The 27,564-nt window shown below is 46.0% G+C and overlaps 1 pseudogene; it reads left to right on the top strand.

Annotated features, from left to right (window-relative positions):
* LOC116893360 overlaps positions 1–27,564 on the top strand; it is a 545,263-nt pseudogene that overhangs the window by 210,340 nt on the left and 307,359 nt on the right.

Below are 27,564 nucleotides of genomic sequence, written 5' to 3'. Positions count from 1 at the left end.
CTTCAGGTTCGGCTGTCCCTGGAAGTGTCTGCTCGCTTGCATGCAGTGAGCATTTATTGAGTGCTTACTGAATGCTGAACACTCCATGAAGAGGCACGGAGAAAGGATTCCCAAGAAGGGAACGACTGTGTCTTCCAGGATTCTAGGTAGCAGCACTACCCGCAGATTCTGATCTCCTCCTGAGAGCAACCTTGCCCAGTCACAATCCACACCACTTGGAACGCATGGTCTGGATGGCCAAGGATGGATTAGCTGGCAAGACTAACCTGGGACCCTCAGCAGCTGGGCACCCCAATCTGTGCCCCTCTCCGGAGTCTGTTTTTATTATAAATATTTCATTGTTTAGGAGTTTGGTTTTAGCTGATATACAGCATTTGGCAGGATTCCTTGCTAGCATTTGGTAATAATTCCATACCAAATGCTAGGGGGAAACCCACCCAAATGGAACAGCTTCAAGCCAGGGCTCTTAAAATCCGGAGCCTGAAGAAGCCCCTGCATCTGGGCTGTCCCTGGCCGCCTAGAGCCAGCTCAGGAGAACACGGCACCCCCAAGATGCACGATAGACCCCCTCGGGCTCCCATCACCATCACACAACCTTCACGCTTCCCATACTAGCCCAGTGGCAAGCTGTGCCCAATGGCAGTCCCAGGAGACGTAAAGCACGTTAGCTTAAAGCACGTTAGAGCCACAGGCATGCCGTACACACAGCTAGGTCAAACTCTGTGCCGTAACACGGAAATGTATCCATTTATTTTTCTAATGGAGAAAACAAACTCCAGCCAAAGACAGTCCCAGGGGACTTAAATCAGGTGATCCACATACGCACAAATGGTCCATAAGTGTGGCTGGGTCAGAACCTACCAGCCTAACGTGCGCTGTTCGTTTTTCTGAAATGTCGTCTCACGTGTCTCCCTCTCCTTTCCTTCTCCCTCAGCTCCATGAATCCTTTCCTAGAACATTTAAAGTCCCCATGGACCTCGGAAGTGGGTTGCCTTGGTTCATGGATTCTGTGATGATGTTGGCTTGTAGAGAGTAGGCAGTTGAGAGTTGGCTCACCCGCTCTCTGTGAGGCAGAGATGATGGCTGTGTCTCTTAAGAGCCACGGATAAAGACGGCTCGGGATGTATATAAAACACCCAGGCCCAATAAACATTCACCCTTAGCCTTACTGAGTACTGTCTAAGTCTCAGAGGCTAAATGTGTCCTCTCGCCTGAGATAAGTTTAGGAGGAACCAGGATACTCCCTTCCCAGACACCCCCTTGACTCCCCTCCCTCAGGAGTGGTGAGTAAATGCACCCCAGGGCCCTGCCCCCTTCCATTCCGTCATCTGTAGGAGTGTGAAGGCTTGGGTGGACGGTGGCTGCTGGAACCAACAGTGGGGGAAACCTTTCCTGGTGCTTTGCAGCCCAGGCTTCCTCTCCAGCTGCTGGCTCTGAGTAGCATACACCTTCCATTCCCAGAAGCCCAAGGGGCAACCTTGCCGAGGAAGCAGCCACAGAACATCGTGGCCCAGTGAGGTTGTTGTAGCTGCTTGCTACAGTCCCAAGGGGATCCCCTCCCGTCTTTTTACTAAATACCCCTTGACCCGGACACTCCCTCCCAGAGCTCCCCTCTCTGATGTCTCCTGTTGTCAGATGATCTTAATATTATATCCTGTTCGATAGTCGTTGCGATTTGTCATTTGTGAGGACTACTGCCTTTTATCCATTCTAAAAACCTCTGATTCATTAATCTCCCTGAAACTTGCCTGTCTCCCACTCTCTACCCGTATTTCTAAAATCCCTACTAGGATCCGACCGTCACACCAGCCTCCAGAGGAGCTGCAGGTGGTGTTTGCCTGTTCATCTTCGCCATGATGCTTCTGTGTGTGTTATAGAGATCGGCATCCGCCTGAGTAACTCCTTGCTCTGCCTCAATTCTCCTACGGTTAGAAGGCAATTCACCTCAGAATACTAAGTGTCATGGAACTTGCTAGCATATCACCCTTGGAATCCTCCGGTTCCAAGCCTACCACAATGGGGGATGGGAAGGGGGCGTGCCAACCTTCTGGCTTGTAGACTCCACTCCCATCCCTCCTCTGATACAAGTGAAGCATAGCTGGCCTGCCCGTGAGTTACTTCCTCAAAGGACTGCGATGCCGTTCCCCCTGCAAAGTCCTGATATTATAAATGTCACTAAGCCAGTGATGGGTAGGGTGGGACAGCCTGACACTGTAGAGCCGGTGAGTGTTGCTGATTCCGTGAGTGTGGACTTCGCAGCCAAGGTCGGCAGGCCAGTTTTGAAGCCCAGCTCTGACACTGTACAAACTGTATAACTCGAAACGATTTGCTCACCAAGCTACCCCTTGATTTTACCCTCTGCCATGCAGGGTTGTAAGGGAAGCCTCTACTCAAGTGCTCTTGAGGACTCAGAGCTTGGAAGCTGCAAAGGCTTCCTCCATCAGCACTGATGAGCTCCGGGTCCATCGTGAGCATCTGCATCAGTAAGAAATGGGATGGGAAGTCCACTCACATCCATAGGCCATGGCGTTGCTTTGGACGTACGAAAATTCAATCGCTTGTTAGCACAATGCTTCATGCCCGGGATCCAAGCCCTTAGAAGGCAAAGGCTAGAGAATCGTGAGTTTGAGGCTAGTCTGAACTATAGATGTCTTAGTTAAGGTTTCTATTGCTGTGAAGAGACACCATGACCATGGCAACTCTTAAAAGGTGAAAACATTTAATGGGGACTGACTTACGGTTCAGAGGTTCAGTCCATTATTGTCATGGCGGGACACATGATGGCAGTGTTCAGGCAGACATGGTGCTAGAGAAGGAGCTGAGAGTTCTACACCTTGATCCACGGGCAGCAGAAGCGAATGCCACACTAGGCCTAGCTTGAGCATCTGCGACCTCGAAGCCTGCACAGTAGCACACCTCTCCCAGCAAGGCCGTGCGTCCTTCGGGCCAAGCGTTCACACCAGTGAGTCCGTAGGGGCCATACCTATTGAAACCACTATGGTAGAGTGAGTGTAAGGCTGGCTCTGGCTACCCAATGAGACTCTATCCTAAGAAAGGAAAGGAAAGGAAGGAAAGAGAGAAAATTCAAGGTGCATTTTCGCTTTGACTTATGAACATATTAACTTATCTTCTTTTTTATGAGGCCGGAACCCAAGGTGTCTCCTATGCAAGGAACATACTCTGCCCCTGAGCTTCAGCCCCAACCCCCACCCACAAATTTAGCATCACTGAAGGCGTTAACAGGAAGCAGCCCTGCTCTCATGTTTGGTACAGGTTATGAGAACCCAGAAAGAAACTCAGAGCCAGAGGGCAGCCGTGTGAGGGACATGCCCGCACACCTTGGAGGAGAAAAAAAACAACTGAAAAATACCCATCAAGTTATTAACCTCAGAGCCCCGGTCCTCAGCGCTTCTGAGATAACCATAGCGCGACTGTGGCCTGACCATCCCCACCCTGATACCCTTCCACAGGACTAGAGCCTTGGAGTCACAGCCACATCCTCTCTCCAAACATGTCCCCCCCGCTAGATATGCCCACCCCTACCACAGAAAGCGAGAAAGTCCCCTCTCCCAGGAGGACACTGTGCCTCTGCCGCTGCTCCTCCAGGATCCATAGTCTCAGAAATGCGAATTCAGATGCAAGTTACAGGGCTTAAGTTACTGCCGACACTTGATTGGAATAACTGTTACGTAAAAGCCAACACAGATGAATCGCCTGTAGGGAGTTGTCTGCCTGCATGAGTTTTTACACATCTTTCAGCTAAATCAAAGATCCAAATGCTAAATCTCACACTCAGGAACATCAAGTGGATTTGTGACAGTCCCCGGAGGACTCGGTGTCCATAAACCAATGAATGAATTACACTGATCCCGGTCTGTAGTTTCTCATCTGTGACTGATACAATATTGATAATATTCTTTATTTCACTTAACTCCTTCTGAGCCACAAGGAAATACACACAGTCTCGGGTTATGGCAACCCTCTGATGATGTTGACGGTCTGTCGGGAAATAGAGTAGACCAGCTGACTGACCATCACCTCGTAGGCTGCATGAGGGTTGGTGACAGAAGCCATTGGCTTCAGGACATTGGTGTCCAGGTTCTGGGTTGCCATCCCAGGGTTACTTGTGACAGAATTTTGTGAATACCTTTGCAGCTACTGTAACCAGAAGCACTGTTGGAAGATCATTGGCTCTAAGCCAGTTCTATCATGGGCCTCACTAATTTAGCACCACCAGATCTGATCTCCTTCCTTCCTTCCTTCCTTCTTTCCTTCCTTCCTTTCCTTTCTTTTACATCATGTGTAGGGATGTGGCTGGAAAGATACTGTGAGTTAAGCCTACCCACTGCTCTCACAAAGGACCCACGATCAGTTCCCGGCACCCATGTCCAGCAACTCTCAGCTACCTATAACTGCGGATCTACGGTCCCAGTGCCCTCTTCTGGTCCTTGTTGGTACTTCAGGCACATGATGTGCACATACACACACAGGTACAGATAAACTTAAAATGGTTTTAAGAGTATGTGTATGAGAGAGAGAGTGTGTGTGTGTGTGTGTGTGATTTGTTCAGCTGCCTATGGGAAAAGAAGGATTCAGATCTACTAGACCTGGACCTAACAAGAAGTTGTGAGCCACCTGACTTGGGTTTTAGAAATGGAAAGCGGTTCCTGTGAAAGAGCAGCAAGTGCTCTCAACTGCTGAGCCATCTCCCCAGCCCCTAGACTGCTCCATTCTGACCACAGCACATTGATTCACATTCCTGTGAGGGTTGTATATGGAAGACAGGTAAACGGACTCAGGGAAAGGCAGGAGTAGTGATGGCCTCCAGGTTCCTGTCGGCACACCAGAGTGCATGCGTACACACAGCCAGAGTGCATGCATACACACAAGGAAGAGACCGAGAGATAACAACCGTAGCAAAGGTGATGCTGGGCGTGTTTTGGCCAGGTGCTGAGGTGGGCTCTTCCTGCACATTAACCCTTCCAACTCTTGGTTCTGTTTCCTGTTATGCAGGCACTCCTCTCTCCAGATGGGAAAACTGGGATGAGGCCACAGTGGTCAAGGAGTTGGAACCCAGAACACTCAGATGCAAAGCCTTTGATAGTTCTCCCAAGACAGGGGATCCACAGGGATGCCCTGCTGGTCCAGGTGCCAAAGAGCAGAGCTTTGAATTTTACATTCAATCTCTCTGTGTGGCTGTCCCTGTGTCTCCCTTTAGGATCTTTTTCTGTGTGTCTCTGTCTTTCTCTTTCTCTCTTCTCCTTCCTCTCTCTGTCTCTCTCTCCTCTCTCTGTCTCTCTCTCCTCTCTCTGACTCTCTCTGTGTGTTTCTCTGTCTCTCTGTCTCTCTCCCTCCCTCCATGTCTCTTTTTATAGTCTCTCTCAGTGTGTCTTCTCTTCTCCCTTCTCCCCTGCTTTCTTCTCTCTCTCTCTCTCTCTCTCTCTCTCTCTCTCTCTCTCTCTCTCTCTCTCACACACACACACAACGGTATTTTGAGATAAGATCTCATTATAAAATTCAGGCTGCCCCTTATCTCCCACTGTTCTTGCCCCATCTTGGGAATGCTAGGATTATAAGCCTTGAGTCCAAGTACCCCAGGTTTTTTATTTTCTTTTGCTCTTCTGGTCCTGTGAAAGAGACCCCTATGGGTGTTTACTGGCTTCAGACTTAGGACGTTAGGTACCAGCTGAGGATCACAGAGCCCACAGTGCAAAAGCGCCTGTCCACTTCAAGAAGCTGAAATATGACAGCACAATCTGTTCCTGGTGTATCGAAAAGCCACACTGTCTGAACTTGATGAGCCCCCGGGAGTTCCCAAAGTGTGTTCTAAGAAGCCTGAGGGGTTTCCTGAAGAAACGTTACTGCCGCTTGGGGGTCTGGAAGGCTGCTTCTGGATTCTTGAATTGAAATTAAAAATTAAACTTCAGGAATTGAAAATAATGGGCCACATAGACTTCAAACTAGCGAGGGGAGGGGACACTGTGGAGAATGACAGTGATTATGGCAGTGAGAGTTCTCAGGGGCCCTGGTCGTTGTTTGGGGCTTCACATTAGAGGGTTCAAGAGAAGGAGGAGCTGGTTGCTAAGGGACGGCTGTGGGAGTGGTCTGTGTTTTGACTGACAGATTGTGTGTTACATTCTTTTTTCCTACTGGGCATGTACCTTCTCTTAACGTAATCACGTGGCCCAGTTGCGCAGTTGTGTATAGGCATAGGATTATATAAATGAGGGATTCTCCCTAAAAGTTTACTTGAAGACACGGTTTTGCTGTACTGCTTGCATGTGCCCAAAACGAACTCAGGCTAGACTGACCTCTGTATTCTTTATACATACCTGCCTTAGAAATACGCTTAAACAGAAGCTGTCTAAACGTGGCTGTTTCTAGGGACAGAGAGCTCTAACTGTTCAGTGTGTGGTACAGGTGGAGTGTGGGGTCCTGGGTTCTGAGGTGACAAAGTGCCTTCTTTGGAGCGGGTTGCGTGTTTGGTGAAGGAGCTGGGCTGCCAAGTGCATTTCTGTAAAGAGGGGAGGAGTGCGCACAACCAAAGCCAAGGGAAGTCCTGTGCTGAAAATTGCCTCCTGCGCGTGCCTGTGCAGAAGTACAGAGCCAACGCCCTTTTCGGGATAAGATGGTCGAAAACAGGCCCGAGCCAGGCCGCCTTCTGCTTCTTTATTTTAGAGAAAGGACTAAGTGATAGTCGCATGTAGTTGAGGAGAGGTTTCTTTTTCTCGTGGTTTTAGTCTTTCGTGGTTCCGATGTGGAGCAAAGGGATATGGAAAACCAGGGCAAGATAAAGCCTCATGAGTACCCCCACTTCCTCCGAGGAGGCCCCAATTCCCACCTGTCACCGCCTCCCAATAATGCCACTGTAGAATTTATTCATCAAGAGATTACTCCACTCATTAGACAGAGCCCCAAAGATCCAACAGGCTCTGAATTGCCCTCACGGACAGCCTAGACCTTGCCATGGTGGTCTCCTGGCCTCTCCCCATCCAATCCAAATGAAAATGGAGATTTTAATCATAACAGACTATTGACAAAATTAAACTTTCATGACAAACATCTCTTTCATCTGCCCTGACTCTCTAATCCCTCAATGAACACAGAGGGTCCGGGACCCAGAGAGTCAACCCCTAGCCACAACCCAAGTGAGTCTGCGCAGAGAAGGAGCACAGTCAGGTCTCTGGCTCTCAGTTTGGTGGCTCCCAGCAGACAATGTATAAAGGTTTGGTGAGTGGCGCCACCAAGCACGTCACATGGCAGCCACTGCATCAGCCCCGTGTATACACTTTGTCTGAACTGAGGACTTCTCACTGCTCCTTCTTACCCTGACAGACTGGAGAATTGTCATTGCAAACATACCGGAAGGCTGGATTTTTAAACACCAAAATAACTGTGAGAGCAAAACCGTGCGCAGACTCAGGCTACAGACCTTCTTCTCCTGGATCTTACAAATCCCGTCCCACCCAGCAGAGGAAAAACAGTGACTGGAGTGTGTGGAGTGTTGATGGAGGACTACAGTAGCCAGCTAATACATCCCAGTTTTGTCTGAAGGTAGTATAGCCTTTGGAGTAGTTCGGAGATCCCTGCCTGGCATCCACATTCAACTTCAGGTAGGTTCTACTAGAAAACACCCAACCTCTAGGCTCAGTGACTGAAAACAAACGTTCGGATCTCCCTGCAACTGCACCCCAATCTTGTCCTCGTTCTGGGCCCATGAGAGGAGTTAGCACCTTCCGTGGCACTCTGGCGGCTGAGGCATGGGAGGGTCATCGGAGAGCTTCATGTCGCCAGAAACAGGCATAGCGCTTCTGCAGACTTACTTTGGGCACCGGAAGTTATGATGCGGACGCTGTATTTCACCAGACCCAGCTGCATGGAAGCCATCTTGCCCCGGAAACACACTCATGGTGAGCCAAGGCTTAGGGAAATAGGCTCCAATGTGCACACAATCTGTACAATAAGAAGAAAAGCTGACACCCGTGGGGGCTGGCACCCCCACTCAGAAAGGACAAAGCTACACCCCAGCAGACCTTTGCCAAAGCTATTCCAGAATTCCATCAGAGCATTCTCAGGCCCTTCTCCAGGGACCTTCCCTGGGGTCAGCCTTTGATTCTACTCACCATGCCAGCTCCCTTGGTCCTGGCTCTGCCACCTAGAAGTCCCTCTCACTCTCTGATGATCTCCTACTCAGGAGTGGGAGCCCAAAGATGGCTCTAAGTCTCTAACAGCCCATCTTTTTGGAAAAGGCTTTGGCAGTACATTCACTCGGTGCCATGGGCCTCTTATTTGCTTGCCTCTAGAAAACTCTGTGTGCTGATAAAGTATGCCCACAGTTTTTGGCCAAACTCCTTGTTTTGTTCCTTGTCCCCAACCCCCAACCCTGGCTCCCTCTCTCCTTACTTTTGGTGATGTTTTCAAATTTTTATTTTGAAATAATTTTACAGAAGAGTTGCAAAACCAGTGCAGGGGGATTCCCCTGTATGCGTCACCCGGTTGTTTAGTGTTTATATATTGCATAAACTATGAAGTGATTGTCAAACTGAGGGGGCAGGTGGCTTCCTGCTCCCTCTCCAATCTGTAGCTGTGCCTCAGTCTGTCCTTACCTTTTGTGACCTTGACACTGAGGACGAGTCTCTTGTATTTGAGAACCTCCCCAGCTTGGTATTTGTTGTTTGTTGTTATTGTTGTTTTGGTTGATTGGTTAGTTGGTTCTGTTTGTAATTTTGAGTTGTTTTGTTTGACACTGTTCCTGGCAGCATTAGGAGTATGTATGTGTGCTGTGAACACTCAGAATCCCTCTGCCTTATGTTTTCATTTTGGAGAAAGGATGCAAAAAAAAAAAAAAAAATGAAACAAGCTCTCCATCTACCACAGTTTCCTTGAGGCATGCAAGACTTACAGAGGAGACGGAGGCCCAGTGGACACCACAGAGGCCATGACACCACAGTAACCTTGTGAAAAATAAAGACTAAGTCCTCATGATGACAGAATGCTGGGCCAGGCTTAGAAGGTGATCTAGCTATCAGCCAATCACCAACTTGGACTCTATTACACACACACACACACACATACACATGCCAACCCTTGTTACTGGATTCTAGGCAGATGTTCTACCACTGGGCACATCCTCATCCTCCTTTTCTTCTTTCTCCTCCTCATCTTCCTCTGTGTCTTCTCCTCCTCCTCCTGTTCCTCCTGTTCCTCCTCCTCTTCTTCCTCCTCCTCCTCCTCCTCCTCCTCCTCCTCCTCCTCCTCCTTCTCCTCCTCCTCCTCCTCTCCTCCTCCTCTCTTCTTTCTCTTCTCTTTTGGAAATAGGATTTCACTACATAACCTTGGCTGACCTAACTATCATTGTATACTATAGCAGGACGTTCTAGGAACCATCAGGGGTATAAATAACGGCACAGAGGCTTCTAACATAGTTTGAAGCTGAGACCTTTTGCATGGCTAGTCTGCCACCTACTCTAAACTCATCCCAATTAACTGGCCTACGACCTGCCACGTGGCCAGTTCTCTACCTTTCTCTGCTCTGCTGTGCCCATGTCTGTTTCCTGAATCTCCAGCATCTGTTTTCTTCCCCTACATCACTCTTCCCTTCCAGAAAGTTCCACCCTCGGTTTCCTGTCCAGCTATTGACTATCAGATCTTTATTACGACCAATCAGAATGTCTGATACAATTCTGGATTGCCTTTAGGCAAGTGAGGGAGGACAGATATTTACAAAACACAAGTCCAGTGATAGGTCATAGAAATGACAATACCAGGATCCTGCCAGCATTCAGTTCTCTGCCAGTACAGAATTAACAATTGGAAACACAGAAACAAATCCCTACACAATGTGAAGAAGAGTATCCCAACAACATACCCCACAGCATGGCTTCCAACTTAAGCTCCTTCTGCCCCCTCCTCCCCAGTGTTGAGCTTAGAGGCAGGAGCCACCATATCCAATTTCTGGCTGTCTTGAATGACTAGTTGTTTCAGTTCATCCTGGATTCTCCCCAGCCCTGTGCTGGAGTTCATTACTTCTACAATAGTAAGTTTGGGATCTCTATGCCGAAGAATGGCACCTGGGAAGAAAGCTTAGAGCATTCAGCATGCCAACGGCAGCCACCATTGCTCGCAGGCCAAAGTATTTAATGGGCACTTTCTCTGTGCAAACACACATTTGTATTTCTGTATCTCTACGTGTCTCTGTCTCCATCTCCATCACCCTCTCCATGTCCTTCCTCCACACCGTGTGTGTGTGTGTGTGTGTGTGTGTGCATGTGTGTGTGTGTGTGTTGTTGTTGTTGTTTTTGTTGTTGTTGTTGCTGCTGCTGCTGCTGCTGCTGCTGCTGCTCTCTATTGCTACTATTTTCAGGATCTCACTCTGTAGCATAGGTTAGCCTGAAACTTACTATTTAGCCCAGGATGGCCTCAAAACTCATATGAACCCTCCTGCCTCAGCCTCCTAAGTGCCCAGAATATAGGCATGAGCCATGATACCCTGCTTTGCTAGAAGAAACATTTGCAGATATTTTCTCCTAGTATGTGTCTTGTTTATTATACTAATAGTGTACTTTTAAATTTTTTAAAATGTGAATTTTTAATTTTTAAATGAAACTTAACATCTTTTTTCTATTACGAGCTATAGTTTCAGCATCATATTTGAACACTAACCTAATTCAGACATAGACATTTTCCTGTGTTCTCTTCTAGAAGTTTATAGCTGTGTAGTCTCATACCTCTGAATCATTGTGAGCTTTTATTGTAGGGGTTATATTTTTCAATTAAAAAATTATGTGTAGGGGTTGGGAATTTAGCTCAGTGGTAGAGCGCTTGCCTAGCAAGTGCAAGGCCCTGGGTTCGGTCCCCAGCTCTGAAAAAAAGAAAAGAAAAAAAATTATGTGTATAGGTGTTTTTGCATATATGTGTGCCTGTGCACCCTGTGTATACCTGGTGCCCACGGAGGCCAAAATGCATTGGATCCTCTGAGACTGGAGTTACGGATAACTGTGAGCTACCGTGTGTACTGGGAATCAAACTCAGGTCCTCCGCAAGAGTAGGCAGTGTTCTTAACCATTGAGCCATCTCTTCAGCCCCGTATTGTGAGCTGTTTCAAGAGTATAAGATATGAAGTCTGGGTCACGGGTCATTTCTTTACATGGGAACTTTCCATTGTCTAAGCACAATTTCATTAAAAGATTGTCCCCCCCCCTTAGATGGAAATTTTATCATTATGTAAGTCTTTTGTGAGAGCTCTCTCTGGACTGTGTTTTGTTCTATTGACTCCTATAACTTTTTCAAAAAATAAATGTCAGGGCTTCAGCTGCTTCTCGAAGAGCCTTGAACTGTCTACTTCGTTCAAGTTCTCTACTTTGTGTTCTTTTTCAAAATCATTTTAGCTTTCCTATTTTCTTTGCTATGCCTTCCTGAAGGAATACTGGGATTGATAAGTATTTGTTTCCAAAGACAGGATTTTGGGTAGTGTTGTTGACCGACTCCTAGATCAACTTGGAAAGAACTCACATCTTAGTGATATGGAGTCTTCCAATCCACAGTTGTGGATTTCTCTCCTGTTATTTAAGTCTCTGACTTCCTTCCTCTGCATTTTACAGATTTCAGCATACAGACCCTTCACAAATTTTTTATCAGATTTACATATAAATATTTCATTTTTGTACTATGACGAGTCTTCAATTTTATAAATTTTGGATTGAAATTCTACAGATCTAGTATTTAGAAATGTGATTTGACTTTGTATGTTGATCTTGTATCCCTAAACCTTGATGAATTCATTTATTTGTGTCAGAATTTTTTAATTTTATGTCATTTTTCACTTTGGTAGTTTTGTCCTATAAAAATAGAGAAATCCCCCCATCTTTTTTTTTTTGGTTCTTTTTTTCTTTCAGAGCTGGGGACCAAACCCAGGGCCTTGCGCTTCCTAGGCAAGCGCTCTACCACTGAGCTAAATCCCCAACCCCAAAATCTCCCCATCTTTGCTAATGTACTTCCCTTCTATTGCTTTTTCTTGCTTCATTGCATTAGCTTCCACGGTTCTGTTGAAGAAGTGGGAGAAGCAGTCTTGCCTCGATCCCAGTCCTAGAGAGAGAATATTCAATGCTCACCAATGCAGATGATGGCAGCCTTGGGAATTTGATGGCTACTCTTGAGTTGAGAAAGTTTTTCCATTGAGTCCATGCATGGCCTGGCTCATCTGGAATCCATAGTTTTACCTCATACGGAGATAAAGGCTTAGCCTCCAGTGAAAATTATTTTTTAAAGACTAACCAAAGTGTTAGAAGTGTTCTAAAGCAGACAGCAAATGCAGACAATTTATCAAACGCAATGGGCCCAGCATTTGAGCTAAGCCTGTTCTTTTTGCCTTCTTCCTCCCAGCTCAGAAGAGCAGAAACTGCACTGCAGACCGGTACAAACAAGAACACAGTGTCCCTTCATCCTCCCACCACACCTCCCAAAACAGAAGGCCATCTTTGTGGGCCAGGGACTGGGTATCTCTGATGCTGCCTCAACTGCCAGTTCTGAAGGAGGTTTCCAAATAACGGAATCTGAGCAGCTAGGGGAGGACCTCCTGTTCCCACTCCCCTCTCATAGAATAGAGGCTCGCTGTGGGTGACCTGTTACAGACTCTTTAAAGACATAAGATTTATTTTTTAAAAAAAAAATGCTTTTGCTGAGTTTGTAACGTTCACGGATGGAACACTGATAAAAAACAATAGCACAAAGGGAGAGCAGGAACAACATTGTAACACCATAGCTGTAATGTGTCTCCACTTAACTGGGAATAAAGAATGTCCATGAGGAGCGCTTGATAAATGAAGAGATAAAAGGTCTGCACACGAATGAACGCCAAAAATAAATAAATAAATAAATTTTAAAACACAGTAAAATATAGTTAAGGAAATTAAATTTTCTAATTTACAAATACTGAGATGCAAAATAATACAGTAAGAAAGAATAATGGCCAAACAACAGGGCAGAAGGCATAAGAAGATCAGGCGGCAACTGTAAATCCAACTGCCTCAGTAATGTGATGGCTAATCTTGGTTTGCAGCTTCACTGAATCCAAAATCCACTAAGGCACAAGCTGATGGCTACTCCTGCAAGGGACTTTCTTGATCGGATCATTTGGATGGAGCAGACAGACGCACCTGAGATTAGGGTGGAAGGAGGAGGCTTTGCTTTTGCCTGACCGCCTTTGTCCTCGCTGTGGAGGCCTTCCTTGGCTAGTATTAGAACCAGCTTTTTCAGGATGCCAACACAGACTGAAGACCAGCAGCTCTCCACAGATCCTCCAGGCTCTCCCAGCCAGTATGGGACTGTTAAGACATCCAGGCCCACTAAAGGAACAACTAGAGAATTCTTGGCTCCAGTGTGAGAGAGCCATTGTTGGACAATCTAGACCACTCTATGTAAGCCAATCTAAGAAATCCCCTTCTAGTAAATAAATATATATTCATTTATGTTCCTTTGGAGAACTCTCACTAATACAGATTATGGTACTAAATGCAGATTAACCAAAAAAAAGGAAGCATATTTACCTAGGGAAAAAAATGTGCTGTCAAACTATATACTATCCCAAAACACATTTACACTCAAAGATTTAAACAATTAAAACTGCTTAAATGTTAATATATATTTGCAACCAGAAACCATAAGAAAACAGGAAATAGAGCCACATTGACATCAAATAAAACAGACAAGAGCACACACAAAAAAAATTGCTGCAATAAAAGTTGTTGGATTACAATAAAAGGTTAGTCCATCTAGAGCCTATAACAATAATAAACATATGCATGCCTATCAACAGGGCAACAAATATATGAAGCAAAAACTTGCAATGGAAAGCAACAGGTGACTAGACAGTCTTAGTAGACAGCTTCACTGTTGTCTATGAAGAGTAAGAGGTGACTAGACAGTCTTAGCTTCACTGTTGTCAATGAAGAGTAAGAGATGACTAGACAGTCTTAGTAGACAGCTTCACTGTTGTCAGTGAAGAGCAACAGATGACTAGACAGTATCAGCAGACACCTTCAGAATCTACTTACAGGAGCAAACGGGGAAACAAGTTAGCTCTAACAGACCTGAACATTAAACAGTATTCCATGTCAACTGGACTTAGTAGGCATCTCTAGTCTACCCATTACCAGGCATCTGTAGAGTATGCAGCCATCAGAAAAATGTACTCTTCTTAAACCTACATGGGGATTATCCAGAATGCACTGTATATTAGACAACCTCCACAGATCTTAGAGGATTGGGTCAGATGAAATACACTCTCTAACCATATAATAGAAAACTAGAACTCATTTTTAAGAAGTACATCAAAGAGAAAGAGAGAGAGAGAGAGAGAGAGAGAGAGAGAGAGAGAGAGAGAGAGAGAGAGAGGCTGTGAAGGAAAAGGAGAGGGACTTGAAAGAGTTAATAATAAGTAAGGCTGATGGAGGGAAGTAAATATAACTCAAGTACTTTACATGCATGTACAAAAATGTCACCGTGAATCATCATTTTGTACAATTAATATGTAGTAATAAGATTAGAAACCAATTTAGGAAATCCATAGAATTATGAAAAATCAAATATTATATTTCATTTTAAAAAGAAGAAATGAAAGGTACATTGCAAATTAACATGAAGGAAATAAAAAACACAGGATATCAATAGAGTTGAGGCAGTGCGCAGAGGCAAATTTATAGCTTTAAGTGCTTGTCTTTTAAAAAAAAATAAGGAAAGAGGGCTAGAGAGATCGTTAAGAATGCTTGGGAACAGTTCACGGCATCCACATGACAACCATGGACTACTGTTGTTAACTCTAGTCCCAAGGGATCTGATGCCCTCCTCTGGCCTCCATCAGCACCAAGAACACGTGTGATCTTGGTGATTCACATGGGGAAAATGTCTATACATAGAAAAATAAAGCACAACATTTAAAATAAATAAGAAAGGACTGGAGTCCTAGCTGAGCAGTAAAGCATTTTCCTAGCATGCTCAAGGACCTGGGTTCCCCAGACCCAGAAAAAAAAAGAATTAAAATAAAATAAAGGAGAAAGGACTGGAGAGCTGAGGAGGTAAAGGAGGATGGAGGAAGAAGGAGGAGGAGGAAGAAAGGAGGAGGAGGAGGAGGAGGAGGAGGAGGAGGAGGAGGAGGAGGAGGAGGAGGAGGAGGAGGAGAAAGTGTTGGGAGTTGATGAGGCTCTAAGGGGAGGTGTAGTGTTTGGCATCAACATGGCCAAGTTAAGGACTCCGATGCCTCACACACATGGGAGTGGCAAAGCCTTTCTCTACTCCGTGTTAGCAGTGTGGGCAAAAAAACTAGCCAGAGAGCCTTCCTCCTCTGGGATGGCAGCAACCTGAGATGCTCCCATAGTAACACGTCCTACGGATTACACCTTAAAGTAGAACAGGTCTTCATTCTTACTCCCAAATCTTCGACACTTCCAAATCTTCTATCAGCTGCCAGGTTCCTCCTCGATACCCTCCAACTTAAATCTTCGAGAAGTAACTTCCCTAAGTCTACTGTTTGTTTTAAAGAAAATGTCTTCTATATTTTGAAAACTATTCTCACTGAGTACAGAGTTCCAGGAGACCATTTTTAAACCAATTTGTGGCTGCCACCCCTTTTTCTTCCAGCTTACCAAATTTCTGATGGTAAGGACCCTTGGTGGGTTGTTTTTTCATATATAATTTACCTCTTGGATTTTCTCTAATGCTTTCAGTGGATAGGATGTAATGTGACTACTTGATTTATTGGTTTTGTTTTTCATTTTCGTTCTGAATTTTTGTGGGTAGGTGCATTTCATGCCTGAAGTTTTCTATAGTTACTCATTTAGTCATTCTATTATTTAGTTATTATTATTTAGTTAGTTACTGTTTCTTCAAATGCCTCGTCTGTCCTACCCTCTCTGTCTTCTCCTCCAAGGATTGCTGCAGGGCATACCATAGACTGGTTCATAGTGCCCCTTTTTTCCTAGGTGTTATTTTCTGACCTGTCTTCAAGTTCACTCTGCTGTGAGGTTTCCCGGTCTCTCAGGAGCCTATAACAATCTTTACGTGTTGCTGTGCACCTTCTAAGAACTGCCATTCGCTTTCTTCTTAGAGTCTCCCACTCCTCTTGTGTTTTTTTTCCTCAAAGCCCCTTCCTGCTTCTTTCTTAGAGCTCCTGCCCTTTTCCAGCAATGATCCCTTTGGCCTTATATGCTGTGTGCCTTTTCTGTTATGTTCTTTAAATATCCATTTGTGTGGTGGTCACTCTTTGTTTCCGTATGACATTCTTACGGTGGACTGGCACCCTGGACACTGTCTCAGGTAGACATGGACACTTTTCTTTCTGCTGAAAGTAGAAAAGTGTCCTATAAAGTAGGGTTTAGGTTTGTGCCACTTCTTGTCGGGAAGTAGGCTACCTCAGAAGCTGCTCCTTGTAATGGCCTCCCCAGGGTACAAGGAGCTTCAAATATCTCTATTGTATCTGAGCAGACACAGGTTCTAAAGGCCCTGCTCACAGGTTCTGATGTGAGTGCCTTTCCAGCTCTTTCCCTGAGCGAATAGACTTTTTCCTGCCGTTTCAACCCAGCTGTGGTAGATTTTCCTAGTTTCTTAAGTACAGCAGATTTTTCATGCCCGTTTCTCTGCAAAATAAGACGTTTGTTCCAAAATAGAGATTCGAAGGAGTAGCCTGGGCTATAGCCTCTTAGGCTTTCTACATAGCTGTTTCCCTCTTCTGGGAAACACAAAGGAAGCTCTCCAGAGTCCCCCTATCTTTCTAGGCAGTAGAGAAAAAGCTCACACTGTGAGATATTTGGGTTACCATGAGGCACCCTGGGATTCACCTTCCTCCTTCAGTCCTCATACAGCCTCCACCGACATCTCTATTAATCCCCTCCCTCTTGTCCCCTGGGCCTGGTGGCCTCCCCCATACCTAAGCTCATCTCCTTATATGTTCCCATTTCTCTCTAGATCTGAGGCTAGGTGGTCATCCTGCTGCCTCTACCTCTGGCCTATCTGCTTCCTTCCCTATTGTATGGGAGGCTCACTTTTCCCAGCTCAGCCCACCTCCCCTTAGGTTCATAATACACACCGTGAGCCTTGTCCTGATTTGCTGCCCATTGTTGTGATGAACACCATGACTCAGAGTGACTCGGGAGAGGCTAGGATTTATTTGTTTTGCACTTTCCAGCCACAGTTCAATACTGTGAGAAGTTGGGGAAAGGAACTCAGGACAGGAATTTGGAGGCAGGAACCAAAGTAGCAACCATGGAGGAACACTGCTTTTGGGCTTGCTCCCGGTGACTTGCTTAGCCTGCTTTCTTATGCAACTCAGGACCAACTACCCAGTGGGAGGGGGCACTGTGCCAGGTAGTCTGGACCCTCCCACATCAAACATTAACAATAGAAGACCCAGGAAAGCCAGTCTGGTGGAAGCAATTCTTCAGTTGAGAGTTCCTCTCCCTAGGTAACTCTAGTTTGTATCAAGTTGACAAAAACCTAACTTGACCAATCTGTATTGTTTAGGAGGTAAAGATCTCATCTTATTTTCCTCTTCCATTTAAATTTGTGATCAGTTGAAAGCATTCTAGATACCCTACACCGTCACTGAATTTTGAGTGTGCAGAGATGAAGACTCTGTAGTTAAGAACACTTGATGCTCTTGCAAAGGACTTAGATTCAATTCTCATGCACACACATCTGTAGTTCCAGACCCAGGGATCAATGCCCTCTACTGGGTTCCACAGTACCACACACTTATGACGCACATAAACTCACACAGGTACATACATTTGCATAAATAATCTATGGTTTTGATCAGTTGAAAATATTCAAGGTACCCCAGGCCTTCCCTTAGCCTCCACTCTGAAACCTTTCAACCCACCTGAGGTTTGAAACAGTCTACCAACTGGGTCCTTTCCATCAGCCATTGTTGTCAAAAGTGTTTCCTAATCTGTCTTTCCTATTACTTCTTGGAACCTCTTACATTGTGGAAGGGCAACACTTTGGAACACTGTGGAAGTGTTGCCCTTTTTCCTTCCTACTTGTGAATGAAATGATTGTTGTTAAGCTCATCTTTATCTTCAGCACCTTGCCAAATGCAGTCAGCAGGCACTGTAAGCATCTCTTCCTCCAGGAGCTGTGTTTGCGTCCCATTTCCCAAATCACCACATGTGACAGCCGTGCCAAATGCTTTGCCACATTCTAACACTCTGCTCCTTCTGCCCAGCCTCCTGGAGTTTGGATCTGAAACATCCCCCAAAGACCGTGTGCAAAAGATTTGTTCCCACAGACAACAGCAATCCTGTGGGGTGATAGATCCTTTAGTAGGTGAAGTCTATCTGGAGGAGGTTAGGTCATTGGGGATGTTCTAGTCTGCTTTGTATTGCCATGATAAATATCATGACCAATAGCAACATAGGGAAGAGAGGGTTTGCCTTTTCCTTTCTTTGTTTCTTTGTTTCTTTCTTCCTTTTGTTTTGTTTTGTCTTCTTTCCATAGGTTTTTCAAGACAGAGTTTCTTTATGTAACAGTCCAAGGTGTCCTAGAACTTTGTAAACCAAGCTGGCCTCAAACTCACAGAGCTCTGCTTGCCTGTGCCTCTTGGGTGCGGGGTTGAAAGCTGTGTGCCACCATGCCCCACTGGTTGTATGTGTCAGTTACGTTGTTGTTGTTGTTGTTGTTGTTGTTGTTGTTGTGTGTTTGTTGTTGCTGTTGTGTGTTTGTTGTTGTGTGTTTGTTGTTGTGTGTTTGTTGTTGCTATTGTGTGTTTGTTGTTTGTTGTGTGCTGTTGTGTGTTTGTTGTTGCTGTTGTGTGTTTGTTGTTGTGTGTTTGTTGTTGCTATTGTGTTTGTTGTTGTGTGTTTGTTGTTGCTGTTGCATGTTTGTTGTTACTGTTGTGTGTTTGTAGTTGTGTGTTTGTTGTTACTGTTGTATGTTTGTTGTTGTTGTTGTGTGTTTGTTGTCGTTGATTATTTTGTTTTCATTTTCTCAGAGCTGAGGACTGAACCAGGGCCTTGGGCTTGCTAGGCAGTTGCTCTAACACTGAGCTAAACCCCCAACCCCCAAGGCTTTTTCCCCATTTCACAGCTCCCTGGTCATAATCCATCACTGAGAGAAGTCAGAGCAAGAACCAACTACTAGGGCAGGAACCTGGAGGCAGGAGCTGAAGCAGAAGTCACAGAGGAACAGTGCTTACTGGTTTGCTCAGCCTGCTTTCTTACACTACCCAGGACTACCTTCTGTCTTTTTTATGGTTTGCCTTGCTGAGAGAAAGACACCATGCTCAAGGCAACTGTTATAACTGTTAACTGGAGCTGGAGCTGGCTTACAGGTTCAGAGGTTCAGTCCATCATCATCATGACAGGAAACATGGCAACATCCAAGCAGACATGGTGCTGAAGGAGCCATGACTTCTACATCTTGATCCGACTGCAGCCAGGAGAGACTGTCTCTGGCCAGACTTGAGCATATATATGAGATCTCAAAGCCCACACTTCCTCTAACAAGGCCACACCTCCTAACTACCACACCCTATGGGCCAAGCATTTTCAGACCACCATAACTTCTCAGGGTAAAAATCAAAAGCTATGGATTTTTAGGAGACGTGTCCCTGAAGGGAGAAGTGAGATTCTGGTCTCCTCATCTTCGTCCTGATTTTACCCTGTTGTGAAGTGCACGGGTATCTATCATACCTCCTTCATAATACATTAGGTCACCATACACCAGAACTAACTGTGCTGAGTAACTATGAAATGAAACATCAACCATTAGAGAATAAGGAACCTTCCTTCCTTATAAGTTTACAGTCTCTGGTAGTTTATCATAGTGTTAAAAAGCCAACTAGCATCCTACCCAAATATAGTCAATGTGAACTTCCACATCAGTCAAGGAGAATGTCCTATGTGATTTTCTTACTTCCATCATGGGTAGCTGGCTGAGGGCTTTGCTCTGGCCCCACTACCTAGAGTCTTTCATGTTTCTACCTTATATGTGATATCCCTAAGCTCCCCTTATATTGCACTCGGAATTTCAAATGATTTTGACCTACCAGTTCATCCAACACACAGAACCAAAGGCATCACAGACTTTAGTGCCTTCGTGCCTCAGAAGACTCCTACTGTCCCCTCATCCATTTCTGATTCAAACGCTTGGGACTGCATTCTTGTCTTGCCTCTGGAAGTGGAATTGTGTCCAATCAGAACTTCAAGTCACCCTGACCCTGGGGTCTTGATTAGAGGAGACCTTGTAACCAAAGTTAGCTCAGTGAGGTTTACACACCTAAGCCTCCCTTGCGGTATCATGACGAGATCCTCTCTAGTGGTCTTGGAACTGTGAGGATGCAATCATAGAACTGGCAGGAGCTACTGAGTACTCAAGGTATCACCTGAAAGTATCTTCACTAGAAAGCAAGGCAGGGAAAATGAGGGAAGAGGAGAGTGAGAAGAAGAGGGTAGTCTCTGAGCTCAGCCTTCCCTGGTCCACCGGAAGACTTTGGGGACAGTAAATTTCTTCTCAGCCCCAGTTTGATGCTGTTAGACACACCTGCTAGAATCTTAAACTACTTTCTGCTGTTCTGGAGAGTGGTCCATTCGGTGTTCATGCCTGGTGCCTCCCACATCCCAGGTCTCTGAGGATACCATCTTAGAAAGACAGAGAAAGCAACCTTCCACAAGTCCTGGATAGAGCAAGCAGGCCAAAGATCCCGTGTGATAGATATGCGGGATCAACCTGAGGCCATCAGGTTTAAAAGGTACCCAATCAATAGGAAGTCATTAAAAATCAATCCTGTGGCACTGAAGGCTCCCATTTGCTCACCTTAGCTTGCCACTAGCAGCTAACGCTAGTTCTAATGCCGGAATTATTTCCCCTAACATATGCCAATTTAAATTTATTGAAGCACTTCATGTTTGGTGGGGTTTTTTTTTTAAGTGCTTAAATTTGGCAAAGATGAGCTTTATGGGCCAGGCTAGTGAAGAATGATCAGAAGTATTAAAAACAGGATGCACCTCTTGTCATTTACAAAAGGTTAAAGAGTGGGGTTTATGAAATTCTCGATGATTTAAAATCACAAGTTCCCTTTAGTCCAGGGCAGTATCAGAATCTGAGAATCCCTGGAAATGTGGTGTTTGGGCTTCTCAAGAGTAACAGAACTGATGAGATGAATGTGCGTGTGTGTGCGTGTGCGTGTGCGCGTTACATGGGATTGTTACAGCAGCTTACAGAACATGGTCCAGCTAGTCCAACAGTGTCTATTTCCCAACAGAAAGTTCAAGAGTCCAGGAGGACTGGGACCCGCTGGTCTTCAGTGTACCCTGGAATCCTGAAGAAGTGAACTGTAAAGCCAGTGAGGAAATGGACTCGCGGTGAGACCGAGAGCTACCAGGCACACAGCTTCCTTCTCCCAGGTCCTTCTCCCAACCTTGAGTGATCTGGATTTAAAGTGGGTCTTCCCACCTCAAAAGATCCAATCAACTAAAAGCGCCCCACAGATGTGCCCAGCAACTTGGGTTTTTAGTTCATTCCAGCTGGAGTCAAGCTGACGACTAAGAATGGGTATGATACATGGTTTACCCTCTGGCTTGCCCAAAGTGATCCTCAAAACGTAGACCTTTCCCCCAGGGGAGGTCACCTAAAAGTGCATTTAGAAGTCAAGGTTTCTTTTCAATTTACTTATTTAATTTACAAGCAATGTGGGTTTTCTGTAAGCATGATATTACGGTGATTCCAAATATTTAGCAGAACTCACATTCTCAAAAGAATTCCACTCTGTCAAATTAAAACTCATTTAAAAAAATTTTTGAAGTGATTTTAATTGGTCTTCTCTTCAGGCTGGAGGGGGGGAAAAACAGCTTACTTCACTTTTAAGAACATTAATTTTTTGTTTTGCCCTGCTTGTTAAAGACGCACGTGTGAAGTTACTGTAATCAGCACTGTGATTTCAGGAATCGTAATCTCACACGGTAAACACTGATCAACGTGCAGAATGTCAGAGGGCTGGGAGCAGGCAAGAGCTCCACAGCTTCTTCACTGGGGCTGAAGCACCCATCGGCTTCACAGAGGGCGGGGATACTCAGACAGGCGCACAGGAAGCAAGGCGCTGCTGCCCTTCTTTGGAACAAGGAGAGACAGGAAGGATCTGCAGGGGGCTTGAGGGCGCCGAGGGTGGGCTTCCTCCTCACAAGCAGCTTGGGCTGAATTTGATTTTCCGTATCTACACTCCGTCTTTGAACTTTACCTATAATAACTCATCATAATGATCCCTGATCCTGAACGTGACTCAGCCCAGGTGCTGTCACTTACATTTGCTGATCTTTTTCTTTAAAAAAAAAAAAAAAAAAAGGTTCATTGTCAAAAAGATAAGCATTTCCTTCCTGTAATCACCCATCAAAAATACTCACTTGTTGAGCTGGTGAAGTGCTCAGCCAGTAAAAGTGCTTGTGGCCCAATCTGATGACCTGAGTTTCATCCCCACGACTCATGAGAGATGAGAAAACAGATACCACGAAATTATCCTCTGACCTCTGCTCATTGGCCAACACACACACACACACACACACACACACACACACACACCCTCACATGCACATATACAATTAAATTCCTTTTAAAAAACACACACATATTCCATGGATGATCAAAAATGGTGCGCAAATGAAGGAAGGTATGTAAACACAAAGACAGAGGTCTGATCCTTGTGGAGTAATTGTCAACTCTCCATGCCTGAATAATTTACCAATTATCATTTATTCACTCATTGACTTGATTTTCGAGTCTTTAGTATCTACTCGGGCCGCCCTAGAACTCGCGATATAGTTCAAAAAGAGCTCGAATCCCTAATCCTCTTGCCGCTACCTGAGGAGTGCCGAGTTAGAGGCGTGAGCCAACATGCTTGGCTCTGTGCCTGGGATTCCCCCTCCTGGTTTGTGCTTCATCTTAAACTCCCACGGGTTTCTGGAAGCGCAGATCTGCCTCCTGAGGGCTCAGCATCTCACAGACAGTAAGATCCCGTCTTTGTCTGGCTACCTCAGCAGAGAGATCCTTTCCTGATATCCGCGGTCATCCATGGGAGTGGCTCCCGAGGGTAGGGATTTAGGGGTCTCCCACCTGGGAGCTAGGAAGCCACCAGCCTCTTGTTTCTTACCACCGGCTCCTTGAGATGCCCGCTGATAGGACGGGAAGGGGAAGGAAATTGCATCCGGTGAGTCACTTCATCAAGAAAATTCCTCAAGAAATTGGTTGTTACCTGCAGATAACAACTGGTTTGTTAGCTAATAGCCAGGGGCAAAGCCAAGGCCGGTAACGGCTCCAGCTGTCCAGTCGTTAACTGCAGTAAAGGCCGATTCTGAGGTGGTTATTGCTGTGATAAAATGTCCTCAAAAGATTATAACAGCAATAGTGTATAGGAGGGAAAAAAGTCTTAGTGGCCCTGGTATGACTGAATGGCTGCGTTTGAAAAATTGGCCGTTCCCCGGCGGTTCATAACCGATTTTCCACCAGTCAAAAGCAAGTTGTGCTCTGTTAGGTTTATTGTACAAGGCAATAAAAATATTGGCCAGGTTAAACTGTCAGCGTGCTGTGGCATTAACCATTCTTTTACTGTGTTTAATTTAAGCGTTACGATGATTCATTATGGAAGAACGTGTCCCATGCAAATGAACAGACATCGGGTGTCAAAAATATGCACGGTGGTTTTTTTTTTTAAAGCAAAATTAATTTTTATTTGACAGCTTCTGTAGGCGGAAGGACATCGGAGATGTGACAAAAAGTGTACAGAACTTATACTTTTTTTAAATTGCCATGGCGTCTCTGAGAGGTTGAGTCGTGACAGTGCGGTTTCCCTGGGGTGTCTGCCTGCTGTGTGTTAAATAAAGTGTCTGCTCGGGGCACGTGTTACCCAACAGATGCCTTCTAGAGGGACACAGCTCAGGGATATACCCGGTGGTCCCAGTGCCAGGTGAATTCCTGCCTGGCAGACCTGGGCCTTTTGCTCTTCCAGAGGTCTTCTACACATCTGGCACCAAATGACTCTGGTGTGGCCTGACTCAAGGTTGACCTGTCAGATCAGGCTGGTGGGCAAGCTTCCAGGAACATCTGTGACCTTCTAGGAAGGGCCAGCCAGCAGTCAAGGTAACAGATGACCGGGATCCACCTGCTTGTAAGGGAGTCAAGAGTCTACCTTGAGGCTAGGGTCTTCTCTGCATGTCCTCCTGCAACCCCATTAGCTGTGGGACTTTATTATCAAAACCTGTGGGCACCCAGGCTAGTTTCTTGCTGTCTAAATCAAAGATGTGGCTGCCACTGATCATGGGGGCATCTGATAGAAAGCTAATGTGGTTCCTGACCCTGATCAGGAGAGAAAAGTCTATACGCTCCTCCCCTCAGTCCCAAGAATGTTTTATCTACCCCTTCCACGGCACAAGCGCTTTCTGTCTCAGATAAGAACAAGCTATTGCAGCCCTTGCTGCCCACCTCTACCGCTGTTCCTTGAGCAAACAAACAAACAAAAAGGTACTCATGTGGCGAACAGACACCACATGTATCCAATTCCCTTCAGAAGCATATGAGCTGAAAAGCTGCTTACTCTACCCGCATGCACACACTTTCTAGAACCTTCTCAGAAACCTAGTCTGCCTGAGGGCTGCAGCTGTGACTCACCATCCAGGCTCCTGTTTGGGGCAGCATCACATCACGAGACTCTCTGTCCCTAATACGCTAGCATCCGCCAACTAACTCCCCCAGGACAAGGTGTCCGGCATCTGAGTAGAATGCTGGAGGTGCACCAGAAGGGACCCCATGGGCGGTCCTGTCAGCAGGATCTGCATGGGTCTAAACATGGTCCCTGCTTCCTTGTTCCCTTAAAGTACTCAAGCCAACCCAGGTTCTATGCTGGGCTTAAAACCACTGCTACTGGCTCCCTAGACACTCCACCTACTTTCCTTCCAGGAGGCCACATGGTCTTACCTCCATCCTAGGAGCCAACCCAGAAGACAGATTCCACAGCCTAGGAAGATCACTTGAAGCATCTGGGCTCTGGGAAACAATGTCAACCCACAGGCACCCAAAATATCCACGCAGTCATCCAGCCACTCTCTCACCAAACACACACATACTGTATTGTATGTCCCGGCATTAGCCAGTCAGCCAAGCTGCCATCGCAAAGCTCTGTAGACTGGGGCTCAGGCACACCTATTTCTCAGTTCTGAAAACTGAGGGTCCAAGATCAAGGTTTGGACGGACCATGACGCCAGCTGTCTGAGAGGGCTCCTCCCAGAATGACCCCCAGAGGCTCATATATTAATACTTAGTCCCTAGTCGATGGAACTGTTCTGGAAGGATTAGGAGGTGTGGCCTTGTTGGAAGAAGTGTGTCGCTGAGGGCGGGTTCTGAGGTTTCAAAAGACGTCATTCCTAGTGTGTTCTTCCTGCCTCCCTCTTGAAGTTTGAGAGTGTGAGCTCTCAGCTGTCCCTGCCACCATCCCATTGCTCTGCCATCATGGGCTCCAACTGTCTGAAACCTTAAGCGCCATTAAACAGTCTTTTAGACATTGCCTTGTTCCTGTCGTTTTTGTCACAGCAATAGAACAGTAATGAAGACACGGATGAATGCTCCTTGCTGTGTCTTTGCATTCCAGGGACAGTGATCCGTTCCTGGATCTATTCTTATGGTGATTAATGTCCCATGTACCCATCCTCATAATCTCTCCTAAGGTCAGTTACCCACCACGGGCTCCTCCTCCAAATACCATTGCTCTGGGAGGCAGGGTTTCTGCATCTAATCTGGGAGACATCAACATTCAGTTCATAGAATCCACGTGTGTGTGTGTGTGTGTGTGTGTGTGTGTGTGTATGTGTGTGTGTGTGTATGTGTGTGTGTGTGTGTATGAGCGTATGTGTGCACTGCATTCACGCACACGCTATTATATCTGCACAGGTACATGTGCACACAGACATTCACACTCACCTGCACACATGCACAGATATGCACACTCACATGCACACATGCACAGATATGCACACTCACATGCACACATGCACAGATATGCACACTCACATGCATGCCCATCAGACCATAAGCTGGCACACAGAGCTTGTACACATCCTCTGATAAAATTGAGCGGTGCTTAGTGAGCACGGGTCCTGTGCTAAGCTGGCCAGGTTGGTGTACACTCAGCTCCTAAAAAGCCCAGATTTGGCAATACAGCACGAGCATGAGTTTACCGTAATCCAGGTCTATGACTGTGTGTCAACTGCCTTTTAGTCTGTGACAAATACCTGAGAAAACCAACATAGTTTGTTAGTTATCAGTTTTTGTTTTGTTTTTAATTGCATGTATGAGTACGCCGTAGCCGTCTTCAGACACACCAGAAGAGGGCATCAGATCCCATTACAGATGGTTGCAAGCCACCATGTGGTTGCTGGGAATTGAACTCAGGACCTCTGGAAAAGCAGTCAGTGCTCTTAACCACTGAGCCATCTCTCCAGCCCCTGTTAGTAGTTGTTTTAACCAGTGCTATGACTCAATGCACGACAGGAAACACCTTAGGTGAGGGAGGTTCGCTTTGGCCCGTGTCCGGGAGTGAGTACCGCCGACCGTCCTGTAAAGAAAGCTTGAGGGCCAGAGCCGCAAGCCGGGTCAGGAAGAAGAGCAGAGAATTGTGCTCGCTGGCTTTCTCCTGACTTCATCTGGTTTTCACGTGTGTCTGTGTCCACATGAGTGTGCACATTTGCATGTGCGTGCCTGCACTTGCAACCGAGAAGCATGATTGACAGGTGGCAGAGCTGTGGCCACGCTATTGGTTAGAAACTTTCTCTGTTCTGCACATCAGTCTAGGAGAGTGGTGGCTGAGACCTCTACCCTCAAGCTCTCAGGGACAACTGGGTTCTCACGACCTGCAGTAAGCCTGGCAGGCAAATGACTCAGTGTTTGCTGCTGAGTGATTTGAGGCAAAGCCGAGAATCCAGGGTACCAAGGGCTTCCCCGCCCCCATCCTCATCTCACTGTTACTTTTACAGACCAGGCTCTTTCCTAAACCACGGAAACTGCAAGAGCCCCTGCTCTGGTCCCTTCAGACCTCACTCTCTGGACTGCGCCTGCGCATTAATGTTCTAGCCACAGCTTCCCAGCACCGGCCGGCATCCTGGAAGCCAAGCCTCCAGCCCCGCCCAAAGAAGCACTGGTGAAGAATTGGGCAGTGACCGTGCCTCATAATGTGTGTTATAAGGTTCCTTGGTGGCCCTGGGAGGTGGCCTTGGTCAGGCAATGCTGCACATTCGCTCGGGCCTCTACCAACTCAGAAAGAACCAACATCTTAGGCTGGCCTTTGCCCTGGCATCCGTTTCAAAGCACCTGTCACGCCCCTCCCCACGTTTTTCTTTGATCCCTCACACACACACACAAACACACACACACACACACACACATACACACACATACACACATCATTCTGTGTCGTGATTTGATTATAGCATTGTGTTTTCTAAAACTATGTTGCACTTTGCAAATGTAACACACACACACACACACACACACACACATAAAAAAAGATGAACGAAATGATATAAATTCTTATTGTTTATT

Source organism: Rattus rattus, chromosome 2 (genome assembly GCF_011064425.1).
Source record: "Rattus rattus isolate New Zealand chromosome 2, Rrattus_CSIRO_v1, whole genome shotgun sequence".
In the NCBI taxonomy this organism is placed as follows: domain Eukaryota; kingdom Metazoa; phylum Chordata; class Mammalia; order Rodentia; family Muridae; genus Rattus; species Rattus rattus.
The sequence above is the reverse complement of the archived record's forward strand: the minus strand, read 5'-3'. Positions and strand labels throughout refer to the sequence as shown.